The sequence below is a fragment of the Dasypus novemcinctus genome, chromosome 5 (genome assembly GCF_030445035.2).
Source record: "Dasypus novemcinctus isolate mDasNov1 chromosome 5, mDasNov1.1.hap2, whole genome shotgun sequence".
In the NCBI taxonomy this organism is placed as follows: Eukaryota; Metazoa; Chordata; class Mammalia; order Cingulata; family Dasypodidae; genus Dasypus; species Dasypus novemcinctus.
In genome coordinates, this window is record NC_080677.1 from 39542805 (window position 1) to 39557165 (window position 14361).

A 14361-nucleotide genomic window follows, 5' to 3' on the forward strand; every position below is an offset into this window, starting at 1 on the left:
AAAAAAAAAAAAAAAAAAAGAAAGAAAGAAAAAAAGCTGAGATGGCTATATTAATATTGGACAAAATAGATTTTAAAAGCAAAGCCATTATTAGAGACCAGGACATTATAGTAAAAAGGGCAATCTGCCAAGAAGAAATAACAATTTTATAGATATATATATACTCCTACCTAACCAGGATGCCCCAAAATACATGAGGCAAACATTGGCAAAATTGAAGGGAGAAATAGATGTCTACAATAAGAGTTGGCAATTTCAATACATCACTCACATCAATAGATAGAACATCTAGACAGAAGATCAATAAGGAATTAGAGAACCTGAAAAATTTCATAAATGAACTAGACCTAACAGGCATATACAAAACAATGCACTGTAAAATAACAAGGGACACATTCTTCTCAAGTACCCATGATTCATTCTCCAGGATAGAGCACATGCTGGGACACAAAACAGCTCTCAATAAATTTAAAAAGTTTGAAAGTATACAAAACACTTTTCTCTGATCATAATGCAATGAAGCTGGAAATCAATAATAGGCAGAGGTCTGGAAAATGCATTCATTTATGCAAGTTAAATAACACACTCTTAAACAATCACTGGGCCAAAGAAGAAATTGCAAGAGAAATTAGTAAATATCTCAAGACTACTGAAAACAAGAGCACACATCAAAACTTATGGGATGTAGCAATGCAGTGCCAAGAGGGAAATTTATCGTCCTAAATGCCTAAATTAAAAAGCAAGAAAGAACTGAAATCAAAGACCTAACTACACACTTGGAGGAATTACAAAAAGAACAGCAAACTAACCCCAAAGCAAGGAGAAGGAAAGAAAAAACAAAGATTAGAGCAGAAATAAGTGAAAGTAAGAACAATAAAACAGTAGAGAGAATCTATAAAATCAAAAGTTGGTTCTTGGAGAAGATCAACAAAATTGACAAACACTTAACTAGACTGACAAAAAAAGAGAGATGATGCAAAAAAATCATAAATGAGAGTGGGGACTTTACTACTGACACCACAGAAATAAGAGAGATCATAAGAGGATACTCTGCACAATTGTACACCAATAAACAAGACAACTTACATGAAATTGACAAATTCCTAGAAACACACAACCTACACTTACATTAGAGGACATATAAAACCTCAAGAAACGATCACAAGTAAAGAGATTGAAAAAGTAATAAAAACCTTCACAAAATGAAAAGCCTAGGCCAGATGGCTTCACAGTGAATTCTACCAATTATTCAAAGAAGATTTAATACCAATCCTGCTCAAACTTGTCAAAAAATTGAAAAGGAGGGTAAACTACCAAACCAGTCTTTGAAGTCAACATCACCCTAATACCAAAGCCAGATAAGGATACTATGAGAAAAGAATATTACAGAACAACTTCTCTAATGAATATAGATGAAAAAATCCTCAACAAAATATTTGCAAATTGAATCCAGCAGCACATTAAAAGAATTATACACCATGATCTTGTGGATTTTATCCCAGGTATGCAAGGGTGCTTCAACAAAAGAAAATTAATCAATGTAATATACTACATTAACAAATTGAAGGAGAAAAATCACACTGTCATCTCACTTGGTGCAAAAAAGGCATTTGCAAAATCCAGCTTCCTTTCCTTATCACTTCAAAAGATAGGCATTGAAGGAAACTCCCTCAACATGAAAGGACATATATGAAAAACCTTGGCTAACATTGTACTCAGTAGTGAAAGACTGAAACCTTTCCTGCTAAGACTAAGAATAAGACAAGTATGACCATTGTGCTAGAAGTTCTTGCTAGAGCTATTAGGAAAAAAGGAAGTAAAAGATATCCAAACTCAAAAGGAAAATGTAAAATCTTGACTATTTGTGGATGATATGATCTTATAGGTAGAAAATTCTGAAAAATCTATAACAGATCTACTAGAACTAAAAAGTTCAGCACAGTGGCAGGACACAAGATTAATACACAAAAAACAGTAGTGTTTCTATACATTAGTAATGGGCACTCTAAGGAAGTAATCAGAAAAAAATTCTATTTACAATAAAAACTAAACAATAAAATATCTAGAAATAAACTTAACCAATGATGTACAGGACCTGTATTCAGAAATAATGGAAGAACATTTCATGTTCATGGATTGGAAGACTAAATATCATTAAGATGTCAGTTCTACCCAAATTGATACATAGATTCAATGCAATCCTGATAAAAATTCCCAAGCCTACTTTGCATAAATGGTAAAGTCAATTATCAAATTTATTTGGAAGGGTAAAGGACCCCAAATAGCCAAATATAGCTTTAAAAAATAAGAACAAAATCAGGGGACTCTTATTTCCTTACTTTAAAGCATATTACTTAGCTACATGGTGGTAAAAAAAAAAACAGCATGCTACTGGCATACAGATAGACTTATTGACCAATGGAATGAAATTGAGAGTTCAGAAATAGACCTTCTCATCTGAGGTCATTCGACTTTTGAGAAGGCTGCAAAATCGGCACAGCTGGGTCAAAACAGCCTACTAAAAACTGGGAGAACTGAATATCCATATCCAAAAGAAAGAAAGAGGACCCCTGTCTTATACCTTCTACAAAAATTAACTCAAAGTGCTAATTTTAATTTTAAATATAAAATCTAGAATTATAAAGCTCCTAGAAAAAATTGTAGGGAAGCATCTTCAGGCTCTTGTGGTACGGGGTGGTTTCTTAAACCTTATACCAAAACCATGAGCAATGAAAGAAAAAAATAGATAAATGGGACCTCCTCAAAATTAAACACTTTTGCATTTCAAATGACTTTGTTAGGAAGGTAAAAGGCAGCCTACTCAAAGGGAGAAAATATTTGGTAACCACAAATCTGATAAAGATTTAATTTCCAAGATATATAAAGAGATCATACAACTCAATGACAGAAAGACAAGCAACACAATTTAAAAATGGGCAAAAGACTTGAACAAGCATTTTTTCCAAAGAGGAAATACAAATTGCTAAAAAGCTCATTAAAAAAAATTTCAACATCACTAGCTATTAGGGAAATGCAAATCAAAAGTACAATGAGAGAAACGGACTTGGCCCAGTGGTTAGGGCGTCCGTCTACCACATGGGAGGTCCGCGGTTCAAACCCCGGGCCTCCTTGACCCGTGTGGAGCTGGCCATGTGCAGTACTGATGCACGCAAGGAGTGTCGTGCCACGCAGGGGTGCCCCCCGCGTAGGGGAGCCCCACGCGCAAGGAGTGCGCCCCGTAAGGAGAGCCGCCCTGCGTGAAAGAAAGTGCAGCCTGCCCAGGAATGGCGCCGCCCACACTTCCCGTGCCGCTGACGACAACAGAAGTGGACAAAAAGAAACAAGATGCAGCAAATAGACACAGAGAACAGACAACCAGGGAATGAGGGGGGGAGGGGGGGATTAAATAAATAAATCTTAAAAAAAAAAAAAGTACAATGAAATATAACTGCACAACTTACAGAATGATCTATATTAAAAAACAGAAAACCACAAGTGTTTGAGAGGATGTAGAGAAATAGGAACATTCCTTCTTGCTGATGGGAATGTAGCATGGTATAGCCTTTGTGGAAGGCAGATTGGAGTTTCCTTAGGAAGCTAAATACAGATCTGCCTTGTAACCCAGCAATCCCACTACTTCACAGTGCTGTTATTTAAGTTGCCAAAAGATGGAAACAACCCAAATGTCCATCAAACAATGAAAGGATAAACAAAATGTTTTATATACTTATAATGAATACTATTCAGCTGCAAGAAGAAATGAAGTCGGGGTGTATATGACAATGTGGATGAACCTTGATGACATTGTATTAAGTGAAATAAGCCAGACACAAAATGACAAACATTGTGTAGTCTCACTAATATGAACTAAATGCTATTAGTAAAGTCCTGGAGTTAAAATCTAGAGTATACTGGGTATATATTGAGGGTTGAGAAAGGAGAGTTGATGCTTAATGTCTATAGAATTTTTAATTAAGTTGGTTGTAAATGTTTGGAAATGGCTAGAGATGAAGGTCACACAATATGAATATAACTAACATTACTGATATATAAATGTGATTGTGGGTGAAAGGCATAGTCTAGTTCATGAATGTAAGTAGAAAGGAAGCTAGAGGATAATCTTGGGACTGTATAATGTAGTGATTTCAGAGATGAATGAAGATTGTGGTAAATAATACAAATACAATAATATTTTTCCATGAATTAGAACAAATGTACTATTTGTTACATTTGTTACCTATTACAAGGTGTTAAGAATATAGTGATATAAGAGAAAATACAACTAATTAACTTATGAACTATAGGTAACAGTAACACTGTTAACATTTCTGCATCAATGGCAACAAAGGTACTATATCAATGCTAAGAGTCAGCAACAAGGAGGTAATAAAGGAGTCATGAAAAGTTCTAAAATTGAGGTTATGACAACACAACTCTGTGATGATACTGAGAACTATTGAGTGTACACTTTGGATGGATTGTACAAGGCATGGGACTGTATAACACAGGGAACTCCATAGTGAATGGCTGGTGGTTAGTACAAAGATGAGATTGTTCTTTCATGAACTATAGTAAAGTTACAATAATATTACCTGGTGTTAATAATAGGGTGGTTTACGGGAAAACTACACCTAATGTAATCTATGGACTAGAGTTAATAGTAATATTTTAATGTTCTTTCTTCAGTTGTAACAAACATTCTACAAAAATACTAGGTGTTGGTGGTAGCATGGTGTGTGGGCATCATATGTGTTATGTGTAAATGTTTTGTAAACTCAACTTCTGTCATAAAAACAAAAAACCACATTACTGTGATTTTAGTGTGCTATTCTCCTAAGAGTGTAAGAGATTAGAGCAAGAGTTCAGAAGAGTCGAATTGATTTTAGAGGGCTTTAAAACAGTGAGGAAACCAGAAATGGAAAGAAATTATTGGGAGATAGAAGAAAGCTGGTTAGAAAAGAGGGAGATAAGAAAACATAGCACTGGGAAACAAAATTGGAATTAAGAGTTCACTAACCTCACCAGCCCTTCAAGGAGTGGTCAACAGCAAAAGCACAGACAAAATGAAAAGGGGCTATGTTCTATGGGGCATTCAGTGAAAAGGCAAGTTGACATTTCCTAAAATATTTTAAGATTATAGCACACATATTGTTGACCTTGAATTATAAAGAAATGTTGAAATAATGTTTGGCATATATGGTTCACAAAATAGGGAAATATATAGCATATTTTAGATTTTTCCAAACCTTTCATTTTCATCAAAATAATAAAAAATAACTCCAGCATATTAAGTGTTAAATTATGTATGTTTAATTAGTTGAATATTCACATAGATGCTAACAAACATCTTCTAGACCACAATCCTAGAATAAAGTTACGCAATTTGCCAAATTTATAGAGCTATTTAATAATAATAATGAAAACTAAAATGATTATAGAGATAATATAATAATGATAAGTAATATGTATGCATTACCCTGGTACCAGTCATTATTTAAATACATTAAATATTTTATTTTCTACCATGTTTTCTCAGTTCATCATTATAACTTACTTATGAGGTAGATACTATTATTATAACCTTTTTAAAGAGGAGGAATACAAGGTACAAAGAGGTTAAGTTAATGCAAGGTAAAAATAAATGAAGTTAATATAAGGTCACACAGCTAGTAAATGACAGAGCTAAGATAAATACTCAAGCAGTCTACTCCAGGAACCATTTTCTTAACACCTTTGCTTTCCTATCTCCCTCAATTGTGGATTGAGATTTCAAACTCTTTCCAAGTTTTATCCACCATCTGGGATATTAATATAAGTAGATCAGAGAGATCAGAAACCTCAAACATCATAGAAATTAACAGTAAAAGAAAATCAATTTGTGTTCAAATTCAGATTTGCAGGCAAAGCTGCCTAGAATGCTGTGTTGAAAAAGATCAGGAGGACATACATGGACTTAGAGACGATAGTACCATAGTCAATTAGTGGATATGGGATCCATGGATATGGGATATGGATGGATATGGGAAGGAAATGGATATGGGATATGGGATATGGGAAGGAAAAGTTTACAGGAAAGTCATGAATTGCCATTATCTATAATAGAATAGAAGGAGCTTTGGAAACTGTCTAGACCATTGTGAATAACGTTTTTTGTTGTTTTTTTTTTTTTTTTGATACAAGTTTTTCCAAATGCAAGTGTTTTTTTGAGTTCCATGGCACGGGAGATGGGTAGGCAATTTAATTCCTTACACCATAGGTGAATAGGTGATCTACTTAACCAAATAGAAGAGTAGCCTTAGTATATTGTCATGCTTCAGTCAGTAAAGTGTTAAGATCTGGGTTTTTGAGAAGTGGTCACATGGAGACAGTTTTTTAATCTTTCTTCCTGAAGTATGATTCCAGGCCATTTGTTAAGCTAGGCAGAACAAATGTGATTAATTAATTTGTGCTTGCTTACTACTTGATCACCTAATGATGCCTGGTATTGTTATGTATTTATGGATTGCATCTATCTACCTATCTACCTGGCTATTATCTCTCTCTCTCTCTTTCTATCTACCTACCTACCTAGCTACCTATCTATGTATGCCATCTCTACAGTAAAGATAATATATATCTAGATATAATATGGATATAGTAATATATCTATATATAATATCTGGTGAAGAGATAGGTGATATATAGATATTATAGCTATAGATATAGATACCAGTCACTGGTCCATAGCAATTCTGATATCTAGCTGAGTGCATGCTGCCAGTCCATTTGTTAAGAACCAGGCCTCCTACTTGGGAGTTCTCCAAGCTTCTTACCTATGCTCTCAAAGTTCTACCCTCTGAGTCATTCTTCCTTTTCCACAAGAAATGGCCCATGTTTACAGCTAAGTAGTTTCTCTTAACCTGTTTTCTTGTCCTATAGGTTGGACGACCCAAGGCCTGTTCTAATTTTGAGCTGTCTATATCCCTTTTAGTGTATGCTGGCCATATTTCTCTTAATGCAGTTCTTTTTTAAAAGTTTGCGAATTTCTTGTGAATCTAACTGGGGTTTATACCACAAGATAAAAGCCATGCCCACTTCTTTGAAATGGGCCTTTTTTATCCTAGGCTGTGATTCAGATATTATTGAACTATACTGTTAAGATTCATAGAAGGCCTATTGAGTAGTTGAGAAGGTCTGTGAGAGGCCTTAAGGATTTCTGAGGTCTCAACAAAGGGTCTTACAGTATACACTTGATCTAAACTTTACCCTGAGGCCAGGTTTGATGGCCCATGCTCTTGGTTTGATCTTGCCCTTTTTTGCTTTGAGAATCTTTTGCTGCCTGGAGAGAAATGGTATTTTTGACCCCAGTAAATCTTGGGTACTTCATATTTTCTCTAAAATCTGCTTGAAAATTGACGTTTTTAAAAAAACTTATCTTCGTCCTCCCATATTTCATCGTAGGCTTCTGGACAAATGCCTGTCAACACTCTGCTTAGAAAATTTCTTAGCCAAAACCATAAGTTAATTGAGTAATCCTTTTCCCTTCCATGTATTTACAGCTGATAGTTTTACTAATTGTCCAGCCATAATAACCTGTGCCCACTTTTCTTCACCCTCTAATAATAATCTCTTCACTATTCTTCAACTTTCACTAACAGTCCATGCTTGTGGCTGTTCCCAGAGCCAGCGCAGCATGTTTTAGATTTTGATTGTGAAGCAACTCACTTCTAGGCTCAAGGTAGTGCGTTAGAAAGAGGATGGAAGCATAAAAGCAAAGAAATACATTACTATTAGAATATATATGTGTATATATGATTAACCATATAACATTTTAAAAGCCATATTATATCAGCCTGTCTCAGCATAAGTAAAGCTGAAGACAAATGATAAAATGAAATTATTTGAAAAAATATATGATGGGAATAGAATTAAATTTAGATTAAGATGGGAAATGATTGTAACAGAAATTTAAAAATATGTCACAGATAAAAATGTTTATATCCATGATACAATACCTTCATTTTTTGATATGTATACTAAGGAAAAATCCGAGGTTATGCAATTATATTGGGAAGTGTGTAACAACATTATTCATACAACAAAAGGATTAAGAAGAAAAATATACAAACTAGATGTTCAATAAAAAGTGGTTGGTTAAATAAACAATGATACGTCTGTATGAAAAATAATTGAGAAATTATAATCACATTTTCTGAGGATGTTTGAACATGGGGAGATGAGCTCACAAAATATAAAAAATCAGTTTCAAAATTTAGGCATAATGCAAATATGCATTGAAAATAATGGGAGGATATAAATATAAATTTTTCTATAATAGATGTATAATACTTTTACAATGGAAAGAAAATGACAAACATTACATAATATTTTTTAGCATTTGGTGGGTGTTCATTTAATGTGTTCAATTAATGATTTTTATATATATATATGTATTTTAAGAGTAGAGTTGAAACTCTGCCTTACCTAAAGCTCTATCCAGATTCAGGAGTGACATGTCTTTTACATCCTACTGGAACATTTTAACACATATTAGGTTAGGGCTGATCAGATGCTGACACCATCTGGGTTATAAGAAACAAGGGAAAGAAAGATATCTGGAACCTACCCTTTCTTTTAGGAAAAAAAGTATACATAAACAAACAACTGGAAAGATTTGACTTGTTCTAGCTCTTGAAACATGACATTTATGAAAGAGCCTGTGCACTTAGCAAAAATTCAAGGGTTTAGAATTATAGAGTTGCAAAGATAGCTTTGTACTTAAAAGGGAACTATTATTTTATTTACTTCCTTGGGACATTGGGACAAACAAAGAACTAATGGTTATAAATTCCTTTGAATATGTAACTGCATTGGATAACATCAGCATTGGTGCTAACCTTCAATGGAGTTCACAGCAAATCAGTTAATTCTTGATTATCCTGGCAGCACTGCCACGTGCCATTAGTGCTGGAAGTCATAAGCAGCTGCCCAGGACCTGCCTATGATTGCTTCCTGGAAGTCTTAGCTCTTGGTCTGTGGAATGGAGCTGGCCCTAACTGCACATTATAGCACAAGTAATTATTCATCAAAACTTGTCTTGCTGCACGCAATTCATTCCTTTCTCCACAGATGTTCCTGCCCTGACCTAGACTAAAAATAGCAGCTACACAAAGCAACAGGGAGGGAAGGATGGGAAGACTGCATTTCAGTGGTTTTATGCCCATGGTTTCAGAGCACTTTCCTCACACTAATTAACCCTTGAAGAAGTCCAGTCAGGTGATTCAAACCCACGTGATTTGATTTGAGAGCACAAAATTTAACAATAATGTTATGACCAGAACTGCAATGTGTATTCCTTGGAACATTAGTACACTAGGATGCTGTATGAAAAGGAAGCTCTATGAATATATAAGTTTGGGAAACACTGCTTAAGCCTTGTATAGGAGTCACAAAACACTTTAACATACTAAACACTGACCTATAAAAACTACTGAAAGGAAAACAGTTTAACTTTGTTTAACACAACTATCCCAAATTATTTTGCCTATGGAGCTACTTAACATGCTGTAGAAGAATTCTGAAACACCCACTTTGGAAAACAGTGTCTTTAGGGAAAAGAAAATAAGACAAAATGATATTTCTGAAAAATACTCTTAGAGATAAAATGAGATAAAGATCCCTGTATAGTCAGGAATTTGAGAGAAGGTTCCGTGTTATGTTTCAGTAAGGCATGGATTGGATATACTAGCTGACTGTGCTTTTTTATCTCTCACTACTGGTTTCCATCTTCATTCATCTTGTCTTTTCAAAAATCTATTGGGTATGTTTCATGTTGGCTCTGTCTACACTGAGAAGGCAAGCATTTTTAATATTTACTTAAATGTAAAATATTTAAAGTAGAATAACATACATTCAGAAAAGTATACATATCTTATGTGACAGCCAAATGAATTTCAGAAAGTGAACACATGTATGCAAACAGATCAAGAAGCAGAGGATTTGCAAGAAGCTCAGAAGCCTCTCCTTGCTCCCTTGCAGAGGCTACCCAGGCTCACTGAGGGCAAACGCTCCTCTGACTTCTGTCACCACAGGTTAGTTTTGGTTTTCCAGTTGTTGGGGTGTTTGGGTTTTTTTTACAACTTTATTGCAGTATAATTGACATCTCTTAAACTGCACATATTTAAAGTGTACTTTTTAATGAGTTTTGACATACGAATATACCCATGAAATCACCACCACAATCAAGACAATGAACATATACATCATGCCCAGAAGTTTTCTTCTGACCTCTCTAATCTGCTATGTCCCATCCCAGAGCAACCACTGATCTGCTTTCAGTCACTATAGATTAGTTTGCAGTTTTTAGAATTTTAGAGAAATGGAATCATACAAATGAATCTTTTGTATTTGAAGTCTGGTTTCTCTCATTCAGCATGTTGTTTTGTGCATTTGTAGTTTGTTCCTTTTTATTGCTCAGCAGTGTTCCATTGTATGGATATACCACACTTTATCTGTTCACCTGTTGCTTTCGGTTTTGGCTATTACAAATAAAGCTTTTGATGAACATTTGTGTCTAAGTTTTATAGGACATATCCTTTCACTTCTCTCTTGTAAATGCTAAGAAATAGAATGGCTGAGTCATTTGTCACTATATGTTTAACTTTTTAGGAAACTGCTTTTTTTCTAACGTGGATATACCAATTTGCATTCCCAGCAGCCATTTATGGGAGTTCCACTTGTTCCATGTCCTCTCCACACTTGGTCAGTTTTTTTCATTGTAGCCGTGCTGCTGGTGCTGGTGAGTGTGTAGTAGCACTGGCTTTAATTTGCATTCCTTAATGGCTAAAGATGTTCAGCCTCTTTTCATGTGCTTATTTGCCATCAGTGCATCTTCTTGGGTGAAGTGTCTGCTTAAATCTTTTGCCCCTATTTAATTTGGTTTTGAATGTGAGAGTTCTTCGTACATTTGGGATGCAGGTTCTGTTGGATATCCATTTTGCAAATATTTTCTCCAAGTCTGTGTCTTATCATTTCATTTTCCTAACAGTGTCTTTTGAAGAACAAACATTTTAAATTCTGATTATCATTTATTGTCTTTTTAAAAAGAATAAATCATGCCTTTTTGTTGTATTTAAGAAATTGTTGCCAAACCCAGAGATATTGAGGTTTTCTTCTATATCTGCTTCTAGAAGTTTTTCTAGTTTAACTCTTATATTTAAGTATATAATGAAACTTTGAGTTGGTTTTTGTACATGGTATTGAGGCAAGGGTCAAGATTTTTTTTTTGTTGTGTTTTGTTTTATATAAGGATATCCAATTGTACTACCACCATTTGTTACAAAGACTATTATTTTCTCCATTGAATTGCTTTAGCCCCTTTCAAAAATCAATTGACCATATATATTTGGGTCTATTTCTTGTCTTTCTATTCCATTGATCCATTTGTCTGTTTTATACCAATACAACATTGTCATAATTACTGTAGCTTTACAGTAATTATTGAAATTAGATTGGGTATATCCTTCAACTTTGTTCTTTTACAAAGTTGTTTTGATGGTTCTAGGCCCTTTGCATTTACACAGAAATTTTAGAATCAGCTTGTCAATTTCCACAAAAATGTTTGCTGAGATTTTGATTGGAATTATGTTGAATTTATAGATCAATTTGGAGAGAATAGAAATCTTAAAAATATTGAGTCTTATTATCCGTATCCTCAGTATAGCTCTCCATTAATTTAGACCTTTAAGTTACCTCAGCAATTTTTTGTAGTTTTTAGTATGTAGCCTTATACATTTTTTTGTGAAATGTATCCTTAAGGTTTTTTTTTTTTTGATGCTATTGTAAATGGTATTTTTAATTTTAAAGTTCTTATAGTTCATTGCTTTTATACCATAGATCAGTTTTACTTGTTTGGCAAAGTATATTCTCTTAGGAAACATTAGAGAAATTAGTTACCAGTATGACAAACTGTTATTTGCAATACTATATATTTTTAAAACTATATAAAGAAGCTGCTGTCTTTGAGATGATTTGTGAATCCTGCTTGGATTCACTCATTCATATGGTATAAGGTAACAGTAAAGTTTTAAAACTTCTTAAATGGTTTTTAGAAACCTCCAGTACAGGGGTGTGAAGAATTTCTATGAGGATAAAGAAAGTTTCAAGAAAAAGACACATGCTTTGACTTTTGATTTAAATCCGCTATAAGCTAGATACAGCTTGCTCAAACCTTACTATTAATGTGAGTTAGAGAGTGACAGAAGTCTACCAAGTGAGGAATAAACATTAATTAACTTTGTAATCATCTTAGTAAAATCTTAACATTTCCACCTCTTCTAGGGTCACACTACAAATATTTTAGCAACATTGGACTAGTAAATCTCTGTCAAGCCCTTCCCCACCATCAGATACTGCACTATACATAATACACAGACATCGAACAGCCAAATCTAATCATACTTTCTATAGCTTTCTTTGTTACATAGTTGCTTAATTGATGCATACAGTGAATTTGCATTTGTGCTAGCAGATTTAGGATTCATTTAAAGATAGATCAATCTGATGATCCTGGTGTTTTCTCATTGAATCACTTCTGGGTATGTGTTTATTACCACAGGACCATCAACTGCCACTCATTAAGCAGTTTATAAAATAGCATCTAATCCTTGAGTGTGAAAATATGAAATGCCCCCTAGGGTGAGGGATTATTTTGTTGATAAATTATTTGGTATAGTGAAAGGCGGTTACCTTTTCGTTTAAGAAGAATACAAAAGGAAGACACTTCTGTCAACGAATATCTAACTGGGTTTGTTAAGTATTTTGGTATCTTAATTTCTGGCAGACCTCTTCAGATGTTCCTAATATTTTTTCTCTGTTATTTCCTAATACATTTAGAACCACAGTTGATTTTTGTGAGAGAGCTGGTCGCTTGGAAATACTTTCGTTTTCCTAAAAAATGTCTTCAAATCTAGAATCCTTGGGTTATTTGTCCATATAGCATTCTGAGAGTCTAATGCTCTTGAAGAGATTATTAATGAGAAATAGCTGCATTATACTTTTTGCCTGGTAAAATATCAGTCAATACATCCTAAATATTAGCAGGCTTCTACTTGCTTAGATTACCAGGAACATGAAAGCTCTTCATAGGAAACATGCTAATCATGCACCCCCAATTAAGAGGATGAGGATTTTTTTCCCCTGAAATATGAATTTATAAATGTTTGCAGTCAACTGAAAAATTAAATTTGTTTTCATTTTTAAACATAAATACTATTAATCTATTATAGAAATTTGAGAAAAGAAAAAAATTCACCCAAATCCTAAAGATTCTAGTAAAAACACCTATATCTGATTTATTTTTCCTAGTGTGTGCATATTCTGTATACACCATTGTAATTGGATTGATGATGAATTAATGAAAGTTTAACAAGAAGGAGACATTTATTATTTTGCATAGATAGCACCTGACAGTTCTTCGGTCCTCATTGCATTATGTTTCTCACTAAAAACCGAAACAACAAAAAAACACCAAGGGAAACAAAATATAAATTTGCATGATCCAGGATTGTTCTATGTGAAGAAAAGGCAAACTTAAGAAATGGCTTTGATCAGAAGAAAAATATTTATTCCAATATTTAGGAAATTAATATCTTGAGTAGTTCTTTGGGGGAAAACAAGTTTTATCCTTAGCACCCAACACCTCTACCTCACCCCTGATATCCCTTATTTGCTGACAATGTGCCAAATTAGGAACATCAACATCTAGATTAGAAATGAAATATTTAGGAAATTGTGCAGTTCTCTCTAAACCTCCAGATGTTTGGCATTCTATAAAGGAAACAGTATATGACCAAATTTTCCACTTTACATCTGGGTGTTTTGCTGCAACAGATATATTCTCTTGGCTGTTTATGTGAAATGTTCATTTCCTGTCATGATTTACAATGGAGTAGATTTTAAAATGACAGCAATGAAACTACTTACATGAAACAACTTAACATAGTTTCAGAAAACAACAGCTAAGGCTGTGTTTGAAAATAGAGATTTAAGTTTACAGTTAGTATGCTTTTATTTTTTCACAGTGATGCAAAATATAAATAACATTAGTTTATGCTTAGTTATAATTAAAAAATCATGATGCAACTATTAAAATTTTTTGTGTTTATTCCATTGGTCACTTCTCATGGAATTTTTCATAATAATGTGTTTGGACTTGAAATGATGCAACAGAAAATTAAATATACCTTGAAATGTAGCTCAGTGGTCATAAAACAAAATGCTGTTAATAACCAGGGTAGGAAACATTAATGCATTAAGTGACTGGATGAAAGGCTCCTTGGGACTGTCCTGAAGTGGAATAAATTCCCTACCAAAATGGATGTC